Source organism: Antechinus flavipes, chromosome 1 (assembly GCF_016432865.1).
Source record: "Antechinus flavipes isolate AdamAnt ecotype Samford, QLD, Australia chromosome 1, AdamAnt_v2, whole genome shotgun sequence".
Taxonomy (NCBI): Eukaryota; Metazoa; Chordata; class Mammalia; order Dasyuromorphia; family Dasyuridae; genus Antechinus; species Antechinus flavipes.
This window is the reverse complement of record NC_067398.1, coordinates 349,473,841-349,486,126: the sequence shown is the minus strand read 5'-3', so window position 1 is coordinate 349,486,126 and position 12,286 is coordinate 349,473,841.

Below are 12,286 nucleotides of genomic sequence, written 5' to 3'. Positions count from 1 at the left end.
CATAGAATAGTTTATCTCTCAGACTTGTGGAGGAGAAAGAAATTTGTGACCAAAGATGAACTAGAGACCATTACTGATCACAAAATAGAAAATTTTGATTACATCAAATTAAAAAGCCTTTGTACAAACAAAACTAATGCAAACAAGATTAGAAGGGAAGCAACAAACTGGGAAAACATCTTCACAGTTAAAGGTTCTGATAAAGGCCTCATTTCTAAAATATATAGAGAACTGACTCAAATTTATAAGAAATCAAGCCATTCTCCAATTGATAAATGGTCAAAGGATATGAACAGACAATTTTCAGAGGATGAAATTGAAACTATTACCACTCATATGAAAGAGTGTTCCAAATCATTATTGATCAGAGAAATGCAAATTAAGACAACTCTGAGATACACTACACACCTGTCAGATTGGCTAAGATGACAGGAAAAAATAATGATGAATGTTGGAGGGATGCGGGAAAACTGGGACACTAATGCATTGTTGGTGGAGTTGTGAACGAATCCAACCATTCTGGAGAGCAATCTGGAATTATGCCAAAAAGTTATCAAATTGTTCATACCCTTTGATCCAGCAGTTTCTATTGGGCTTATATCCCAAAGAAATACTAAAGAAGGGAAAGGGACCTGTATATGCCAAAATGTTTGTAGCAGCCTATTTGTAGTGGCTAGAAACTGGAAAATGAATGGATGCCCATCAATTGGAGAATGGCTGGGTAAATTGTGGTATATGAATGTTATGGAATATTATTGTTCTGTAAGAAATGACCAGCAGGATGAATACAGAGAGGACTGGCGAGACTTACATGAACTGATGCTAAGTGAAATGAGCAGAACCAGGAGATCATTATACACTTCGACAACGATATTGTATGAGGACATATTTTGATGGAAGTGGATTTCTTTGACAAAGAGACCTAACTAAGTTTCAATCGATAAATGACGGACATAAGCAGCTACACCCAAAGAACGAACACTGGGAAACAAATGTGAACTATCTGCATTTTAGTTTTTCTTCCCGGGTTATTTATACCTTCTGAATCCAATTCTCCCTATGCAACAAGAGAACTGTTCGCTTCTGCAAACATATATTGCATCTAGGATATACTGCAACTTATCCAACATATAAAGGACTGCTTGCCATCTAGGGGAGGGGGGGGAGGGAGGAAGGGGGGAAAAATCGGAAAAGAAACGAGTGCAAGGAATAATGTTGTCATTATAAAGTAATCACTAAAAAATAAATAAATAAATGAATGAATGGATAAATAAATAAATAAAGAAAAAAGAAAAAAGAAAAAGAAAAAATAAAAAAAAATAAAATAATAAAATAAACCACTTAGGAACAAAAAAAAATAAGAGATAAAAGTTTTTATTCTACAGTTAGAGAAGGACTGAAATTTAAGACTACCTCTAAGGATCAAGCTGTGTTGATTGACATAGTACATTTTGTTCTTATCCATATGACAATGAAAATAGAGATAGTAGCATGAAAATTTTAAATTCAGATTCAAATTTATTGTCTGTGTTTATTTGTAATTAAAGTTCATTTATCAGATAGGAAAAATATAATAAAATCATTTTTAAAATTGTTTCAATTGATGTACTTGGTCCTTCTAGTATTAAAATGAAAGTATCCCTGGGAAGTAAAAGCATTGAATTAAATCACTCAGAGGTATAATAAATACTGTTCTGGGCAGCTAGTTGGTATAGTGGATAGAGCACTAGCCCTGAAGTCAGGAAGACCTGAGTTCAAATTTGGCCTTGCACACTTAACACTTCCTGACTATGTGACCCTGGACAAGTCAGTTAACCCCAATTGTCTCAGCAAAATAAATAAATAAATACAGTTCTGAGTTCTAGTCTCAGATCTGTTGCTAACTTAACTCTGATAATAAAACCATAACTTTAAAGATGAAAGAGACCTAACCTCATCATTTTATAGATGAAAGAACTGAATCCTCACAGGTTAAGAGCCTTGCCTTCAAGTCACGTAAATATCAAAAGTAGGATTTGTCATCAAACTCTGTTCCTTCCATTGTGTAATGGGATCTAATCTCATTTTTCCCTGAATTAGATTTAGAAGAAAGTGAACAGAGCCCATTCAGGATGTGGAAACATATAAGCAAAAGTATGAGGAAGAAGACAAAAGTAGGATGCAACAATCATTCTGGAGAATGATTTGGAACTATGCTCAAAAAGTTATCCAACTGTGCATACCCTTTGATCTAGCAGTGTTACTACTGGACTTATATACCAAAAAGATTTTAAAGAAGGGAAAGGGTCCTGTATGTGCAAGAATGTTTGTGGCAGCCCTCTTTGTAGTGGCCAGAAACTGGAAACTGAGTGGATGCCCATCAATTGGAGAATGGCTGAATAAATTGTGGTATATGAATATTATGGAATATTATTGTTTGGTAAGAAATGGCCAGCAGGATGATTTCAGAAAGGCCTGGAGAGACCTACATGAACTGATGCTGAGTGAAATGAGCAGGACCAGGAGATCATTATATACTTCAACAACAATGCTATATGATGATCAATTCTGATGGACGTGGCCTTCTTCAACAATTAGATGAACCAAATCAGTTCCAATGGAGCAGGAATGAAATGAACCAGCTACACCCAGGGAAAGAATTCTGGGAGATGACTATGAACCATTATATAGAATTCCCGATCCCTCTATTTTTGTCCCCCTGCATTTTTGATTTCCTTCACAGGCTAATTGTACACTAATTCAAAGACCAATTCTTTTTGTACTGCAAAATAACTGTGTGGACATGTATACATATATTGTATTTAACTTATACTTTAATATATTTAACATGTATTGGTCAACCTGCCACCTGGGGGAGGGGATGGAGGGAAGGAGGGGAAAAATTGGAACAAAGGGTTTTGCAATTGTTAATGCTGAAAAAATACCCATGCATATATCTTGTAAATAAAAAGGTATAATAAAAAAAAAAGAGTAGGATGGAAGAGAGTGAAGGGTCCAAATACTGAATGCACAAAGGAGATTGGCAAGGTCAATCTGGAATAAAAGGATGACAGTTATTGTGGAAGGTAGTAAATATTTAATTTTTGCACTTAATAGTATTTGTTTCAATTACATCTAAAGATAGTTTTCAACATTCATTTTTGTAAAATTTTGAGTTCCAAATTTTCTCCCTTCCCTTCCAAGACAACAAGCAATGTGATATAAGTTATAAATATACAATCATGTTAAACATATTTCCATATTCTTCATGTTGTGAAAGAAAAATCAAAACAAAGGGGAAAGACCACTAAAAAGAAAGAATAAAAAACAAAAGTGAAGATAGTATGCTTTGATCTGTATTCTCCATGGTTCTTTCCTTGGATATGGATGGCATTTTCCATCATGAGTCTTTTGGAATTGTTTTGGATCATTGTATTGCTGAGAAGAGCTAAATCTATCTGTCATAATTGATCAACACATTATTTTATTGTGACTATAGACAATGTTCTCCTAGTTCTGCTCACTTAACTCAGCCTCAGTTCATGTTTGTGAATGCAGTTTTTGAGACGTCACTGAAGAACTTAAAACAGGAGGGGGAAAATCAGAGCAAGAAACTCACTTTCTTTGGGTCTATTTCCTGATCTTTAAAATGGGGCAGGGGATTAGAGCAATCTATGCCACAAGGCAGAAGTTCATCTAGGAATGTTAATGAATGCATAGACAGTTGAGATGGCATGAGGAGTAATGAATATCTGAGATGAAAGAGACAAAGGAACCCAGAAATGTGAAACTAGGTTTCCAAGAAAAATTTTGAGAGTTTTTTGAGGCATTTGGGATTAAATGATTTCCTAGGATCATGCAGCTAGCAAATGTGTAAAGCTGGATTTGAAGTTAGTTCTTTTTGAGTCTAGAATCCATCCATTGACCTTGGATAGTTTTTCAAAGAGTTAGATCTGACTAGCAGTACTAAGGAACTATTTACTGTGTGAGTATTAGGGACTCATGGATAAATCAACAAATCAACAAGCAATAAACATTTATTAAGTACTGTTCCAAATACTGTTTGAGGACTAGAGATAAAAAAACAAAACAGGACTCCTATTATATAGCATTTGTTAGGTCAAAGGAACCTATAATACTCTCTATCCCAAACAAACAGGAAGAAAGGTATTTCTGCAGAGCAAATTCCAGGTAACAGGGGACTTCATAACATCTGCAACTAGGGAAGGCTCTGGTGGCCTCAGAAGGAGCTTGATAAAGAAGAGTTTTTCTTAGAGCTCATTATGTGCAGATTATTTGCAGCTGTCTAGAAAGAAGAATCAACTTCTAACAGGAAAAGAAATATTCACTGAGGTATGTAGTGATGAAGGAGGGAAAAATGATACTTAGAGAGACTCCTCCTTAGAAAAGCTTAAAAATGGACAGCTGCCTGTTTTTAATTCAACCTATTAGGTGGACTACACCAGGCTCAAGATTTCACCATACCTAGGTACACTCTCTTCAGATTCTGCCTTTCAAATGTGGCTTCTTTTAGTTAAGACTTGAAATATTTTTCTATGGGACAACAGCATTGGTGTCCATCATTTCATTTGATCTTCACAACAAAACTATGAGACAAATTACTATTGTTATCTTCATTTTACAATTGGGAAAATATGAGATAGAGGGATAAAGTAACATGCCCAGGACCACCACCTATTAAGTACCTGAGACAAGGTTTGAATCTAGTTCTTTTTGCCTACAAGTTCAGGGCTCTTTTCATTGCTCCAAAACTAACAAGATGTTCTTTTGCTACTGGAGTCCCCCCAAAACTTTGCGTTATACACAAAAGTTTATCAGAAAGCAAAGAAGTTATATATTCTATGGCATCTAGAAGTACCAGCTATATTTCATTAATGAAATTTGTCATATGCTTTATAATTCAGTGCATGATTTTATAGAAGTCCCTTGTAATTATCTAAGGGGGAAAAAGTCACTTTTCTTAAGCATTTTGAAAACTCTGACCATGGAAGATGGATCACAAGGAGGGATTTAAAAGGAAATAAAGAAAGTAATAGAGAAGAAGAAAGAAGAAGGGCTAGGGAACACAAACAGATTGATTTTATAAAATTTTAAAAATTTTCCACAAACAAAACTAAGAAAAAATTAGGAGACAGGTAACTAGGGAGAAATCTTTGTAATAATCTCCTCTGATTAAAAAAATCTAACTTCCAAGACATATAAGAAAATAATCCAAAGTTATACATGTAAGAACTATTCCCCTAACTGATCAATAGTCAAAAGATGATAGAATTTTCAGAGAAAGAAATTCAAGCTATCATTAGCCACATAAAAGAGTTCTATCACTCATCATTAGAGAAATGAAAGTAAAGCAACTCTGAGATTCCACCTCACAGAGGTGGACCAGAAATGTTAACTTTTTTAAAAAGAGAAAATAACATTTGTTGGAGAGGATAAAGAAAAAAATCAGGACACTATTGTTTGTGGACCTGTGAACTGGTCTAGTCATTCTGGTAAACAATTTGGAACAATGCCTTGTAAATTTTATAAATTGTACATACATTTTGACCAGTGCTGTCACTTTTAAATTTAGATATCAACAAGTATAAAGAAAAGAGAAGATGAGCTATATGTACAAAAATATGTATGCCAACTTTTTTATAGCCCAGAAATAGAAATTAAAAAGATATGTACCAAATGAGGAATGGCTGAATAAATTGTGGCATATGAATGTAAAGGAATATTATTGCTCTGTAAGAAATGATGAAAGAGGAAGTTACAGAGAAATCTGGGAAGGTATAGATGCATTTGATATCGAGTGAAATCAGCAGAATCAAGACATTATTTATATGACATATTATACATATTATTATTAATATGACATAATTTTATATACCATATTCAATTATATATAATACAATTATATTGTATGCACTGTTATATATTATATATACCATATTAAGTTTTATATGTTATATAGAATATACAATGTTATATTTATAGTATTCATAATATACAATGATTTATATATTATACACATAAAATGTCAAATGCAAAGATTTAGATAATAAATATATACTTATATGCTATATATGAAAACATCATAAAGACAGATAACTTTGAAACTTAACACTCTGATCAATGCAAAAACCAACCATGATTCTAGAGGATCCATAGCAAAGCATGCTATCTACCACCATGCTCTCTGACAAAGAAGTGATACATTTAGGATTCAGACTGAGACATATATATTTGGGACATGAACAATGTAAGAATTAGTTTTGCTCAATGATGCATAGTTGATAAAGAGATTTTGTGTTGTTTTGTTTTTTCATTAAAGGAGGTAGGAGAGAAAGAAGTAGACTTTTGTTATTTGAAAAATAATGAAATAAAAATTTAAAAAGACCGCTATCCATTGACAGCACTAAAAGTTGAAGTTCCAAGCAGTTGATAAATATCCCTCCAATATGCAACCCTCTTTTGAAATTTAGTCCTCCTCTGCTTTGCTCCATTCCATCTACCATTGCACTGACAGATTATGCCACGCTTGCAAGGAGAAAAACAGAAATGTACCAGGAGTGAAGTTTGACTGACAGCAAGGTTAGAGGCTCTAGGAACTGCCACAGAGAAACAATAACAGCTTTTAGCCTTCTATTCTTCTGGAATGTGTGCAGAGGATCTGTGTGGGAGGGGAAAAGGTAGTGCATGATGGGAGAGAGGTAAAGAATGAAACAAGGAAAAGGGGAAAGGGAAAAAAGACAAGAAGCAGGGAAGAGGGAGAGTGGAAAAAATGAATTCGATGAGGGGAGACTTGTCTGGCAATACTCAGAAACTTGCTTCTAAAGAAATAATATGAAAGAGGGAGTGAAATGTGTACCCTCTGGCTATTTCTGGGAATCAAAAATTTAATATCAGAGATTAAGAAAATTTTCAAGTTGGAAAGTACTTTGGCAGGTAAAGGGGCCTTGGTCAAGCAAGCCAACCCTCATCTAAACAGGAATCTTGGTTACACTATCCCTAAAGTCTTCTTTGGATAATTCTCACTGATGGAAAAACTCAGTACTTCACGATGTATCCCATCCCACTTTGAATAGCTGCAAACATTTTTCCTTATTTCTAGCCAAAAATTAGTCAATCAATGCTCTTATTTCTGCTCAGTGAGGTCAAGCAATAAATATCTGATTGTTCTTCCAGATAAAAGTCCTTCACATGCTTGAAGATGCTATCATATCTCTATTCTAAATAATCTTTTCCCCAAGCTAAACACCTTTAACTATCCTTGCACAGAAAGTTATCAAATACACTTACTATTTTGGTAACTTTCACTTGGATGCTCTCTGAATTGTCAATGTCTTTTCCAAAATTCTGCATTGCAAACCAAAGAGAGTAATTCAAATATAGCATTGAAAAGGACAAAGTCCAGAGAAACTATTATCTTGACTTGGGCATCATCATCATCATCATCATCATCACTACTACCCCTACTATTAATATTATGTAGCATTTTAAAGTTTGCAAAATGTTTTGCATATTCATAGTAAACCAAAAATTTAACGAAATTTAAAACTCCACTAAGCTTTTGAGACAAGTTGTGCAAACTCATTTGATCATTATGACAGTTCTCTGAAGCAAATGATACACTGGTTATCAAGATGCTACAACCAACTCCTTCGAGGTTTTGAGGACTAATTGTTAAATTTTCAATCTGTATATTTATGCCTTGGAAATCAGCAAATATTGCAAATTGGGGCTTGATTTCTTGTTTTGTTGATTGTCTAGATTTAAGAAAAGTGTTGGAAAAAATGTCAATAGTTCAGATTAAGCTTAAAAGTATCTCATTTTTAGAGAGCTGATTGTTAAGCAGTTAGTAGCACATCTCTTAGTATTGTTATATTCCATTTTATAGATTAAGAAATTATGACTGAAAGAGATTACAGTGACTTGTCCAAAGTGCTTATAAAATCTCAGCCAGATTTCAAACTTTGGAATTTCTGATTTCAAGTCAAGCACTCTGTCCACTGTAGTGACTCCAAGCTTCTATTAATTCATTTTAAATTCACATTAGCTTGTTTGTTTGTTTTTGAGCATAGGGGATGTTATACTCTGACTCAAAGTAAATCTAGGAGTCCCCTACTTCTTTTTATATGATTATCATCAAGCTAAAACTTTCATTACACCCACTTTCCCTCATCCCCATTCTGTCTAAGTATATTAGTATAATTAATTTGGATAAACATTCACCATTTACATTTAGCTCTTCTAAATTTCATTTCAGATTGCTTTTAAATCCCACTTCTTAAACATTAATCTGTTTGCTTTTTTCTGACCTTTTTACCCTCACAGACAGAAATGGTGGCCTGAAAACTGATGTTGGTTGAGATCTCATGTTATTTTAAGACAATCTCGACCCTATGCTCTATAAGGTCTTCCTGTAGTCTTTAGCTGATTCTATGACCTGTCTTCATAGAGATAGAGACAATTGCCAGAAGCCTGGGAGAGCCAATTGCTTTCATATAGCTTGTCTGCAGCTGGTGAGTTCAAATTAATCAATCTACAAAGCATTACTGAACAACAACCATGTGCTACCCAGCCCTCTTCTAGGAACTTTGAGGAAGCAGAGATATGATTCCTCGCCTTGAGGACGTAGAGCCAAAGTGAGAAGAAAAGATGCTCATCTAAGGACAATAACAAGATAATTTGTAAACATGTTGGATTGTGCACTACTACTCTAGGAAAGAGAAGTCTGGCTGCAATAGCTGTGCCCTAGTCCTGAAAAAAAGCATGAACATGTTGAAGTTCAATAGAAAGTAGAGAGCTACACTACAGAGGTGTCAGACTCTAGCTGTCAAAATTCCCAAGTGTCCATCTCACTCCCACTACCAATTTAAAATGTAACTGAAGGGCAGCTAGATAGTACCTTCCCTGGAAAAAAGGAGGACCTGAGTTCAAATTCAGTCTTTGACACTCACTAAGAAACCTTGGGCAAGTCCCTTAATCCTGACTGTCTTGCTCTCCCCTCCCCCCAAAAGGCAACTGGGAAGTGTTTGGCAAAATTAATTTAAAAAATAAAATATAAATAATGTCAATTTGTAATTTTTGAAGTCAATATACAGGCTGCAGGATCCAATTTTGAGTTAGACACTTTTGTAGAGCAGTGTAGAGCAGTGGAAAGAACACAGTGTTAAAAAAAAAAAAAAAAAGAATATGTATGTATTTGAAACTCAACTCCCACATTTGCTCCATGTTATCCTAGACAAGAAACTTAACTTTAGTGAGGTTCAACCTTATCTGTAAAATAGTGGCAATAATATTTACACTATCTATTTTATAAAGTTATTGTGATGAAAGTGCTTTGAAAATCTTCATGTTTTATAAATGAGTTGTCATTATTTAATTGTGATGATAGTGAGCAGTTGACTAAAAAGAGGAAAATATCCTCTCCCACTATTTATTCCTATTACCACCTTCCCTCCCAGCAAACACACAGGCACATTCTTTTGCCTCTCTCTGTCTCTGTCTGTGGGTATCTCTCTGTTTCTGTCTCTCTTTTCTCACTGTGTACCTGTCCTTCTTTCTCTTTGTCTCTGTCTGTCTAGGTATATATGTATGTCTCTGTCTCCATCTTTCTGTTCTTTATCTTTCTGTCCCTGTTTCTTTGTCTTTTTTAACCTCCACTGTCATAGTCTGGTTAATTTTTGACACATATTAGACTGCCATGAACTGAAGAGTACACATTCCTAATCTAAAAAAGACACAGAGACTCTCTGGTATGAAAGATCTCTGCATGACTTAAGGTCAACTCAGATCCTAGGGGTTCTAGACCAAACACTCATTAGAATTGATCTCAGAATTAATCCATCCTCTATGGTTCTGCTAGGATTAATATAATTCTATAGTTTATCAATTCTATGAAATTCTCAATTTATCTTTTTAAGGGTAAGAATACCAAAATGTGGTCTTTCATAAAATCATAAAATTAATTAAGATTAATTAATTTCTATTGCCTATATCAAAACCAGTTTCCTTTTCCCACTTGTATCTACAAGTACCTCCTCTTTAAGGCTCAACTTAATGTCACTTTCTTGTCAAACTTTTCCATGATTGCCCCATTCTTTGGAATTCCCTCAGAGCTTTGATAATCCCTTTTCTTCTATGCATCTGTCATAATTCATTTTATATTATATTTAATTGAATATATCTTATCTCTGCTACTGGATCATAAACCCTTTGAGAGTAGATACTGTCTTATTCATTTTTAATTGCTCTGCACTTATAGTGCTTTGTATACAATGAACATTTAGCAATTTAATAAATTTGAATGAGTTCTGAATTCAACTATATAATTTTATAGAAACTTAAAGCCTGGAAAAGTTGAATGATTTACTTATGGTTACCCAAAAAGTTAATGTCAGAGAAAGGACTACAATCTATATATCTTGAATCTAATATCATGATTTTTAGCATATTATCTTTTTATTTAAACACTTAGATGGCCTAGGGCTGAGCTGGTAGATTATTTGGCAATATTCTAACTATTTGTCCCATCTCATTATAAAACAAAACTGAATAGGTTTTCACAGGGGGAAAAAGTACTAAAACCCAAAAATCTATGGGAAGAAAACCATAAAAGGGGAGATTAGTATAGGAAGACAAGGCATAGAGTCACCAAAGACAAATTTGTTAACTTCACAGTATGAAGTTGTAGCACAGTGTGCCTGTGTGAACTGTAATGACAAGAAGAAGGAAGCACAGGGGTGCATCATAAAAAAAATTTAAAAATAGTCTTTCTCTTCTCATTTCATCATAATTAAACTATACATCCAAGACAGAACATCTTTCATAGGAGTGAACAGAATGTGGGCAATATGTGCATAGGGAAACATTACCAATGGCCCTTCCCTTCCTGGAAGAGAGAACAGAAGACCTGGTTCTTGATCCCCTCAGGAAAATGACCAGTTATGGGAATGGTGACTCCACATTCTATGTAGTCCTATGAGACTTTATATGTGCTCCCCTGTCCCTATGCATGGTGAAGGAATGGGAGATAAAGTCACTCCTGGTGATCTAAGGAAACCACACCCAAAATGGGTTTCTCCAAGGGTCCTAGAAATGATGATTATTACAAAGTTTTAGCCACTGAGTTATGCCAGGGTCAGAAGTTGGAGATTCCTTTCTGAGTAACTGGTTTTAACTGTTCAGCTGCCTTGGGCAGCCCCATTTGGGACATGAAAGTAAAGAAAGCTCTGATGAATGAATAGACAGTGTGGTCTTTGTGATCCACTGACCTTTCCATCAATCCACGTGAGCCAACAGGAAGGAGGGCTCACTAAGCAGCTAGATTTTCCCCCGGAGAGTGGCTGATCTATTGGGGTATATGGTTGTATTTACTGCCCCAGCATCTGGAAAGCAGAGGCCACTGTTTCACAGAGGAGCGGCTGTCAGCAAAATGTCAATACTTGCCAGCATTGCCTCCTGAGCTCAGAACTATTCCTCTACAAATCTTAACAGAGTCCATTGCAGGTAAACTCAAAGCCAAGAGGGTGGGAGTTACACTGCATCTCTTTGGTAACAAAGAGATTCCAGGAGGGTCCAGGGACTGTGAATTTGATAAACTGTCTCATATTTTTAAATGAAAAAATGATACTTCATCTTTCTAATGACAGAAAACTTCAAGGTGGTTTACAGTAATATATGCCTTTTTTTTAATACATGGCCTGCAATCCCAGTCCAAAGGCAATATGAAGGATGGAATAGCAGGCAGAAGGTTAATAGAGCATCGGTCCTTTTTTTAATTGAAAAAATGACTGAGGGACCATGTAGTAGACTGAGTGGTAATATTATTACAGGCTGTAAGTACCGTTCCAGAGACTTACTGTTCATCTGGGAGTAGAGTAATGAACATCAAACCATGTCTCTAAGCTTCAATGGGAATGTGAACTCATTCTCAAGTAGGTTAATAACTACCTCTCCATTAAAAAAGACAGATAATTTTAAGAAAATTCATCTGTCTTTTTTCTTTCTTACTTTGCTTCTTACAAGACCTCTGAGAAATAAACACACCAAATCCTGGCCCAGTTTTAGCACAATTCCTCTTTGCTAAGCCTTGCTCATTGGATTTTGTATGTTTGCAACAAGGTAAGACTTTCTTATTATGCTGGAACTGACAGAGCCTGATTCTTCTTTTCTTTTTTTTCTTTTTTTTTTTTACCTTGGGCAATAGAAAAAGTCATTGCATCCTTGGAACATACTTTCTAATTGGAGCTAATGTAAAATAGATAACAAGTCATCTATAGCTGGGTAAGGAATA